General features: G+C 34.9%; 1 protein-coding gene across 2 annotated transcripts in view; it reads right to left on the reverse strand.

Annotated features, from left to right (window-relative positions):
• ppp1r17 (protein phosphatase 1 regulatory subunit 17) overlaps positions 1-8734 on the reverse strand; it is a 91882-nt gene extending 83148 nt beyond the window's left edge. For both annotated transcript variants that reach the window (XM_069915387.1, XM_069915386.1), the window contains exon 1: positions 8651-8734. The gene's annotated coding sequence lies outside the window, so the exon portion shown is untranslated. The remainder of the gene's footprint in view (positions 1-8650) is intronic.
• Between the last annotated feature and the right edge of the window lie 1567 nt (positions 8735-10301).

The raw sequence follows: 10301 nt of genomic DNA on the forward strand, positions 1-10301 counted from the left end.
ATGATACAATGGACCCTGCCACCACTACTTCTCCCGGAAGGTCATTCCATACTACATGCTACATCTAAACTTTTGCCCCTTAAATCTTAACTCATGACCTCTTGTTTCTATCTCAAGGGAAAAAGCCTATCCACATCAACTCTATCTACCCCCCTCATAATCTTAAATACCTCTATCAAATCCCCCCTCAACCTTCTACACTCCAAGGAATAAAGACCTAATCTGGTCAATATTTCTCTGTAATCTAGATGCTGAAACCCAGGTAACATTTTTGTAAATCTATGAAAGACTCCTGGTATTCAGCAACTGTGATTGAGTTGTTTGAGGATGCAATGTGGATAATAAGAAACTGGTGAATTAACTGTATGTAGATTTCCACAAAGCTTTTGATAATGTGTACATCAAGGGTTAAAATAAAAGCTCATGGCATAGGATATAGCATCTTGGCATAAGGATGAGAAGGATTTGACATCTTGACTGGAGGAAACCTGGACAGGAAATATAGGCATAACTGGTTGGCAAGACAGGAAGGAAGGGAGGGAAGGATTAGATTGGCTGTGAATTAAGTTTATATGGATTGACAAAACATAGTGGGCAGAAGGGCTTGTGATGTACTGTTCTATGTTCTAAGTAACAGGTTGTGTGTCATAGAAATCTACCTGGACTCCAACTTCTCAAAAAGTATATAAAAAACTTTGATGAAGACATCAAAAGTGTAGTTGCTGCAATTATGAAATCACAAAAGAACTGAAAGGACATAAGGAAGCTGAAAATGGGGGGGGGGGGGGGTTTAATACCTAGGTGTAATTAGTGTAATCTGTATAGCATATTTTTCTTTTTCCAAATTTTGTATTGAATCAAAATTGAAAGGTTTTTTTTTCATCAGTGGAGGAATCCAGCACACCCAGCTATAATAATCAAGATTAATTCCGATGATGTCCCCATTAAAATGATCTTGGAATATAAAAAGCATGAATGGGGTGATTAAACAGTGTAGAGTAATGGCCCATCTCAGACAATTAAAAGCAAATATTGTTTTTTTTCAAGAAACCCACATTAGAAATTCCGATAAAGATTATATTCATTCCTCCTTGGAAGCTAATGTTAGAGGACTTACTAATTTAATTGATCAAAATATCCCATTCATACTTATAATAGTGTTTTAGTTAATTTTGTTATTCTTTCAGGTAAATTAGATAATAAATTTGGCAAATGTTCATGCACTGAGAAGGCATTCTTATTGAGAGCTTTTCTCAGTCTTGCCTAATCTAAATCGTTACTCATTGGTTTTAGGAGGAGATTTCAATTACTGTTTAAGTACGGTCTTCTTTGAGACCAACTACTCTCTCTAAATCTGCAGTTGTAATTCAATCTTTCTTATATAATTTTGGTGTTTCAGATATTTGGCATTTTCTAAATCCCAATAATAGAGAATATTCCTTTTTTCTCAAATGTATATCATTTGTATTCTAGAATCGATTATTTTTTAATTGATAATCAACTGATTTATACGATTAAAACATATGAATATCAAGGAATAGTTACATTAGATCATCCTCCTGTTCTTTTACCTTTGAATTTCTCAGACACACCTTTTACAAAAAGACAATGGAGATTTAATAACTTACTACTTGTAGATAAATAATTAAGCTTTTTTGGAGAGGCAAATACAATTCTTTTTCACTACTAACTCTTCCCCAATGATATCTAATTTGATTGTGTGGGATACAACAAAGGCCTATTTAAGATTAAGAGGCCAAATCATTTTGCATACTGCCAATATTAAGAAAAAGATCATGGGAAAGTTGGAATTAATTAACCACGTCAAACAAATTAATTTATTAATAGCAATCCAGATTTCTGTAAGAGTAGAACTTCAAACTAAATTTGACCTTCTCGCTACTTACTCTATTACACTCTTACAGCAATTGTTGAGGAGTAGGAGTTACTTTTACAAAACTGGTGAACTATTGGCTGGACAGTTAAAAGGAATATCAGCTAAAAGGCAAGATTCCGAGGAGTGATGGTACCATGACTACAGATCATTCTGAAATAAACTTGATTTTTAAGGAATTTTATTCTAAACGCTACACCTCAGAATTCAATAATGATTTCACTGCTATGTCAGATCTATTAGATCATTTGAATTTACCAACTATTTAATAGGATATACATGCAAGTCTCGAAGCTCCCATTTCTCAAGAGGAATTACTTATAGGTTTCTCTTCATTGCAATCTGGTAAAGCCCCAGGACCAGATGGATATTCTGTTGAATTATATAAATCTTTTTAAAAGATTAAGCTTAAGCTATATAAAACTTAAGCTCTAAGTTTGATGATTCATTTAGGGAAGGGAAACTTCCTTCCTCATTCAATAAAGCAAGTATATCTCTCATTTTGAAGAAAGGCAAGGAACCAACTGAGTGTTTCTTATAGACCCAATTCATTACTTAATGTAGATGCGAAGATTTTATCTAAAGTTCTTGCCCATAGATTAGAGAATACCTTACCATTAATCATCAACACTGACCAGACAAGTTTTATTTAAAAAATCACTATTCAATATATATTGATTATTGAATATTTTATATTTACCTTCCATTCCAATGACTGAATGTGTTCTCTCATTGGATGCCAAAAAAACATTTGATCAAGTTGAATGGGATATATGTTTGCTACTCTAAAGAAATTTAATTTTGGTCCAATTATAAAGTGGATTAAAGTAATGTATTTATGCCCTAATGCAATAGTTCTCAACCTTTTTCTTTCCACTCACATACCACTTTAAGTAATCCCTATGCCATAGGTGCTCTGTGATTAGTAAGGGATTGCTTAAGGTGGTATGTGGGTGGAAAGAAAAAGTTTGAAAACCACTATTTTAATTGTACCTCATTGACTCGTTATGTGCACGGTTTCATATCTCCAAAGGGAATGGGCCAATGACAATTTTTCCCAAGCAAATTATTTCAGTAACAATTGGGTCTCAACCTTCTCTTCCCACCCACATACCTCCTTCAGCAATCCCTTACTGATCAAAGAGCACCGAAGGCGCAGGGAATAATTAAAGTGGGATGTGAGCGGGAAGGAAAAGGTTGAGGACCACTCCCCTAATGCTTCAATGCCTTCAAATTTGCAACAATCAATATTTTTTCGATGTTATAGAGGAACTCGACAAGGTTGCCCTTTAGGCCATTTGCTGTTTGACCTGAGTTTGGAACCTTTAGCTGTTGCTCTGCGGGATAGTGGAGATTTTAGTGATATTTGTAGAAAGGGAACTGGACATAAAGTCTCCTTATATGTATATGATCTCTTGTTGTTTATTTCCAACCCTGAATTCTCTTTATATCAACTTTGCCCAACTGAGTCAGTTTTCTGGGTTAAAAAGTCAATTTTCATAAAAGTGAATTACTACCCATAAAAGGGCCTTTAGCAATTTATAGCTAATTTCCCTTCCAAAATAATTAAAGGCCAATTCAAATATTTGGGAATCACAGTTAAAAAGAGTTGTAAGAACTTATCAAAAGAATTGTTTTAAGAGTTAATTAACCAGACTAAAGATTTGTTGTCAGGATGAACACCTTTGTGTATGACAATGATGGAAATAGAATGAACATTTTAAGTAAATTTTGGTGCATATGTTCCAATCTTTACCAATTTTTTTATTCTTAAAACTTAGTTTGATTCATTAGATTCAATTATTTCTTCATAAATATAGCAAGATAAACAGCACCATGTAAATAAGGCCTATTTTCAAACGAACAAAAGGAATGGGGGTTTATCTCTCCCAAACTTTAGATATTACTGTTGGGCAGTTAATATACAAAATTTATTGTTGCCATTACATTTTGATACTTTAGGTGATCATCCCTCTTGGGTAGAAATGGAATTGAGTTTTTCTAAAAATTCAGCTTTATTGGCAGTTTCAGGTTCCTCTTTATACTTTTCGTTTTCGAAACTGACAAATTATCCGATAACGAGACATAGATTAAGAATATGGGCACAATTTAGACATTTTTTTGGCTTTCTCAGTGTTTCTCCTGCTAACCCTATTATGAAAAATTGCCTTTCTCAACCCTCTATTTGGATGATTTCACTGTGTGGGTCAGATTGGGTATAAAAAGTTTTAGGAATTTGTAAATTCGAGGTAAGTTCAATTCATTTGAATAATTAACAGTTACATTTAATCTTTCTAACAGGCATTTTTTTAGATACCTAAAAATTAGGCATTTTGCTCAGTCCAAATTTCTTAACTTTCTTTGAATTCCTGAAACCAATATCCTTCATTTACTTTTTTTTTAGTTTTATGTAATTTCATTAGAGAAAAAAATGAATAAATCATTAATCAAATATCCATCGCCAATGATACAAAAATACTTTTATATTTTTCTCCCCATTCCCTTCCCATCCAAAAGTAAGCAAAGAAAAGAAAGAAACATCTACCATTTAATATACAATAATATTAGCATATACAATCATTAATTGTTATTAAAACTGATCGAGAGGAGTGGATAAAATAAAAGAGGTGGACAGAAAATTATCCATAAAATCCATATAAGGTTTCCAAATACTCTAAAAAATTTTAACTTAATTCCTTAAACTATACATAATTTTTTTCCAATTTCACATCTCATTATACCATCTACTTAATAATACTTCTCTGTCATCTTTCCATGATATCGCTCTACATTTCTTTGCAATTGGTATTGTGATACTTAAACCTTTTTCTTCGTTTTTATCCAATTCCAATTTCGTATCCTCTTCAGAGATATCTCCAAGTAAAAATATTCTTGGAACCTTTAATAGCTTTATCTTCATAATTTGTCCTAATAATAAACTCAGTTCATTCCAAAACCTTTCCACTTTTTCACATCCCTATTTCTTTTGCACATCGAAAACACTTATATGAATAATTACGATTAAGCCCATTTAACTTAGGTGGAGTTTAACACAATCGATGAAAAAAAATATTGAACCATTTGATATCTAACATTTACTGTATTCGTAAAACTTTCATAACATAATTTTGACCAAATCTCCTGAATTTGTATATTTAATTCTTTCTCCCAATCTTGTTCTCCAAGATTTTTAATTTATATAAATCTTTTTTTCTTTATAGTTTCTTGTAATTATTAGTAATAAATTTCTTAACAACAAATGTATCTGATATATCTTCAAATTGACTTTGTTTAGGGAGTCTCAAATCTGCTTCCAGTTTCTTTTTCAAATACATTTTTAATTGATAATATGTATATTGTATTTATCTTTTAATTAATCAAAATTTAAGGAAAGATCCTAAGAACCAATCCTTTATTCTCTGTTTACCAATGATCAGATAAAGAATTGTTCAAAGTTAAAGGAAGAAGTTGATTTTGTTTTAACAACATTTTTGATAATTGATCACTTTAATTCCTCCCTCAATATGAATTCTATTCCAAATGTTTAAAATATGTTTCAATACAGAAAAATCTTTAGTTCCTTTAAACGACTCACTATTCCATTTATACAAAATTAACTTCGAAATGGTTTCACCAATTTTATTCATTTCTATTTGAATCCAAGCTGGTTTTTCATCCCGTTGATAACAGGAGGACAAAAACCTCAATTGAGCTGCTTTAAAATACTTCTTAAAATTTGGTCGTCTTAGTCCACCCTGATTAAATTTCCACATTAATTTTTCTAAACCAATTCTTGACATCGTACCTTTCCAAACAAATTCACGTATAATTTTATTCAAGATTTGAAAGAAAAATTCTGGTACTTGAATGGGCAATGATTGAAACAAATATTGTATTCTTGGAAAAATACATTTTACTTTTTTACTTTCACTTTTTGATATAAAGTTTTATCACAATGTTTTGATCGCAACCACTTGATGAATCTAAGAATATTTTCAGGGAGGGGAATCAAGAATGAATGGGAATGAGATTTGAACATCTTCAGATGAAGATTGGGATAATAGGTTTGACCTCATTCTGTGCATGACATTATTTATTACAATTTGAAGTGGTAGATGGAGTACACATGTCCAAAGTTAAACTATCTCATTTTTATTCTGATGTTGATCCATTATGTGAGAAATGTAAAATCTTTGAGGCCTCTCTGATTCATATGTTTTGGGATCATCCAAAACTAAAAGATTTTTGGGAACAATTTTTCCAAACTCTATGAGAGATTCTCAGGGTCATACTGGAACCTTGTCCTTGTATAGCTTTGTCTGGTTATTATCAAGAGGAAAATATTTCCTTGAATTTAATTCAAAAAATAATTGGAGCCTTTACTTCATTGATGGCCTGATGAGCAATTTTGATGAAGTGGAAAGATAGTTTACTACCAACTCATATGCAATGGATGCAAGGTATTATATTTTGCTTGTGTTTGGAGAATATTAGATATAACATTAAGGAGATTATGATTGAATTTGACAAGATATGGGGTCCATTTATGGACTATTATCATAATTTGAATACATAGGTGTGGGTGCCCTGGGGTTTTCCCTGTCCGATATCCAGGAGACGAGATTCAATTCTTTACATATTATTTGATGACGACTATGTTTAGTGAGAGGGGTAGGATTAGTATAGGGGGAGGGGGGTTCTTTTTTCTTTTTCTTTCTTTTCCTTTTTTTCGCTTTTCTCTTTATAAGTCGAAGAGATTGCCCTAATTATTCATGAGTATGTTGTGATACGTATTTGAATATGAGCTGAAGTTTTCTTAAGGGAAATTTAATTGGATTCGAACATTGTAGACAAGACAATGTGTTAGTAATTTGTCTCATATTCTGTATTCTATTGTATTATGCTGGGTGGTTATTCTGTGGTCAATATGTAATATTTCTCTCTTCCAAATCAATAAAAGTATATTAAAAAGAAAGCTGTAAGTGGGTATGCAGTAAATGCCAATTGATCTGGAAAATGGAAGGTAATGTGGAAAAATATGTACATGAACATTTTTGGCAGAAACTAAAAATGAAGTCAGCGTATGATTGGAAAAAGGCTAACCCTAACCCTAATGCCAGTATAGCATATCATTGGGAAAGCAACAAAATCCTGTTGTTTACAAAAAGTGGGGACTTTATCCTTCAGTGACATAAGGCATCTCGGGAACAGTGTGCAGCCTAGTCTCCATTCTTAAGGGAGAATGTTAATGTATTGGTGGCATTTCAGAAAGGTCATACCGGAACGATACCATGAATGGACAAGTTGTCACACAAGGTACATTTGCATCTGCTCAAAGGTGAGCAGGACTTGACTGAGGCGGGAAATCTTGTACGTTTCAGTTGAAAGGAAGAAGGTTTTCTCTTGTGAAATAATCTAGAACCAGAGATCACAACCTAAAAATAAGAGCTCGCCTACATAAGATAAGCACCAATCAAAACATCTTTCATGAAGCCTTTCAATTTATCTTCCTCAAAAGTCATTTAAGGCAGAGATTGATCAATTATTGATAAGTAAGTGATCATTTTTAGTAGACTGGAATGCAGAGTTATGGTTACAATCTTAACTGCCCTGAGCTTACAAAATGGCAGAGCAGGCTGGGGGAGCTGAGGGGTTTGCCCTATCTCTCAATGTATCTATTTTTTTTTAAAGTATTGCTCAATTTAGACCAAAATTAGTTCAGCAAACACAGGAATAACATGTGCACAGGCCCTGCTCATTATTTATACTTTTCCATCTCTGCATACTTGCTGAGCAAGTTTTCTCCAAGTACTGACCGACTTCATTAACGGGCCTTGACGTTCACATGCCTTCTCCTCAAAGCATTTCATCAAACTCCAACCCATCATGACCAATAACATTCTTACACTTCCCTCCTCAGTTCTATGGTTCATCAGCTGCCCCCCGAGCTCTGCAGGTCATCAGCGACCCTCAAGTCCTGATTCTCTACAACCACATCGTCCCCTCCCAGTCATGCCCACTCATTCTTCTTCCTAAACTGCACGGCACTGTGAAATAGCAAACACCAGAGCACGCATTTCATAAGCTTACAAAACTAAAGGAAAAACTGATTAAAGGCTGTGATACCTTGGTTCCCCTTCACAAACTTCTGGCACAATCATCAAAAGGCTTATAACATGAAATCTGTTGTCTGCCTGCAAACATCTGGAATAATATTTGAACATCAAATGTTGTGCTGGCACATTTTTCTTTTTCCACTGTCTCCTCATAACACGGGTGAACTCAAACATCACAAGATAATATATTGGCCAGTAAAAGACAAAAAAAACCTCAAAAAGATCACAAATAGGACCAATTTTTCTCATCCATAAAATTTGCAGTTTAAAAGAGAAGTGCCTGGTGGATGGTCCCCTGTCAGCTTCAAAGTTGTTTTTTTGCAATATTATTGGACAATACAAAACTCTCAGCAAAGTTCATCATCCTTCAGAAGGGTCACAAAACAGACCGTGCTTACAATCAATTCCTCTTCTTCTTCTTCTTGGAATTTAAATCAACAATTAATTTTGAATTCTTAGCGCAGATGGAAATGAAAATTTACTTTTAAATTTCTCTTAACTGCACTTACGCTGGATGGTGGGGGATATTTAAATGTCCCAGTATTAGTTTTAAGATAGCAGTGAAACTGTTTTCACGGTTTGACTGGAAAGTAAGCACAGTAAAAAGCACACACAGATTCAACAATATCAAAGTTCTCACCAGCAGAAAGCTGACAGCTGTCTTCTGTGAAGGGGAATCTAGCTGCTCTACAGCTCTGAGCTTTACCTCAGGCTTATCTACCCCACATCAGTTGTTGTCATGGCAACACTGTTTCCATGGCTTTTCCTCACTTCCTATTAATCTCTTTCAGAACATTAATTATGGCCTGAAGACTTTTCTTTTCAAGAGCCTGGAAACTAAAGGATAGCACGACAGCAGAGGTAAATGTTAGGGCTACTTGGAACGACTTGCAATTTCATTTTAGAAATCAATCGGTGCTTTAGGATTCTGGTGTAATCCAGATAATGATCAGCAGGAAGTTCATCAGATGGAATAATGTCTTCCTAATCGTGATTCATGCTTACTTCTGAAGAAGGTTCCAGAAATCTGAGCAGGTTTGCCAAGCACTGTCTACCTCTGATAAAGAATGATGGGCAAAAGAAAGTTTCAAAGAAATCAATTCGATTAGAACCACACTCCTTGAATTGATGGACTCCTTTCTCAAGTGTCTACCTTTATTTGTTGCTCACTTGCAACTTGACCGCTCGCTTGGGTTATTTATTCACACAAACGCCACCCACCCTCCCAACCCCAAAGCCAAGAGAAGCCATGTGGTTGTAAATCAGGTAAACCCAGAGGAGAACATATGTGTACACTTCTTTCACTCACTGGGAAATATGTTAGCCTATTTTTTAGCAGGATTTTTCTTCTTTCTAACATTTCCCTTCTGACATAAAACTCTTCCAGATGCTACCAGCTCTGGGGAAATGTTTATTTACATTTACAAATGAAATATTTACTTGTGCCACAACCAGGTTTTATCAAGTACAGAATAAAAGCAGAAACTGCTGGTAAAAACAGTGTGTGAATTAAAAGCAAATTGCCCATCCAGGTCCTCAGACTAGCCCTGTTTTCAATGGCTGATAGGACTCTTGCAATATCACCTGTCCCAGTAACCTTTCACCTCCCTGCTCATCACATCTGGTTCGCAGTTCACCTCAGCCTCCACCATCAATTGGAAACGAAGTACATTTTCACTTCAGGGGGCAAGAAAGCACAAGCTGAATGCTGCAGATACTTCTAATCTAAAATAAAATGGAAAATACTCCCTTTATGAGATGTAAATAATTGCGACCGACTTACCCCTTCTAGTCCTCCTCATAGCCATAATACTATCATTGAAAAGGGTAGACATGAGATCAAATAGCTTCTTTCTTGGAACTGGATTCCATGCAAAGGCTGAGAGGGGAGGAGGATCCATCATCAGATACCTGTCAGCAATCTTGGCACTCCCACCATCGCGCCTACACTATCGCCAAGTCCCAACTTTGCTGATATCGATGCAACTAAAATGTCAATAGTTCAGGATGAAATTGTGGTTCACAAAACAGTGGAATCTGAAGCAATGTCGTTTTCATGGGGTGTTTTCCTAATTTGCTGCAGAGTGCTCTAGCAGCACGTTTGCCCATGAGAGAAGGCATGAACTTATGAGTCATATGATGACCTGTGCTTGTCAGGGGACACTCTCCACTGAGCACAGCATCTCCTCTTTCATGCTTTGAGATTTTATGGTCACAGCAGCAGATGGTGTACCGCAAATAAGAATTCCCCAGGCTTCCACGCAGACTGAACGCTTCTCTGGAAATGAACC

The sequence above is a fragment of the Narcine bancroftii genome, chromosome 2 (genome assembly GCF_036971445.1).
Source record: "Narcine bancroftii isolate sNarBan1 chromosome 2, sNarBan1.hap1, whole genome shotgun sequence".
In the NCBI taxonomy this organism is placed as follows: Eukaryota; Metazoa; Chordata; class Chondrichthyes; order Torpediniformes; family Narcinidae; genus Narcine; species Narcine bancroftii.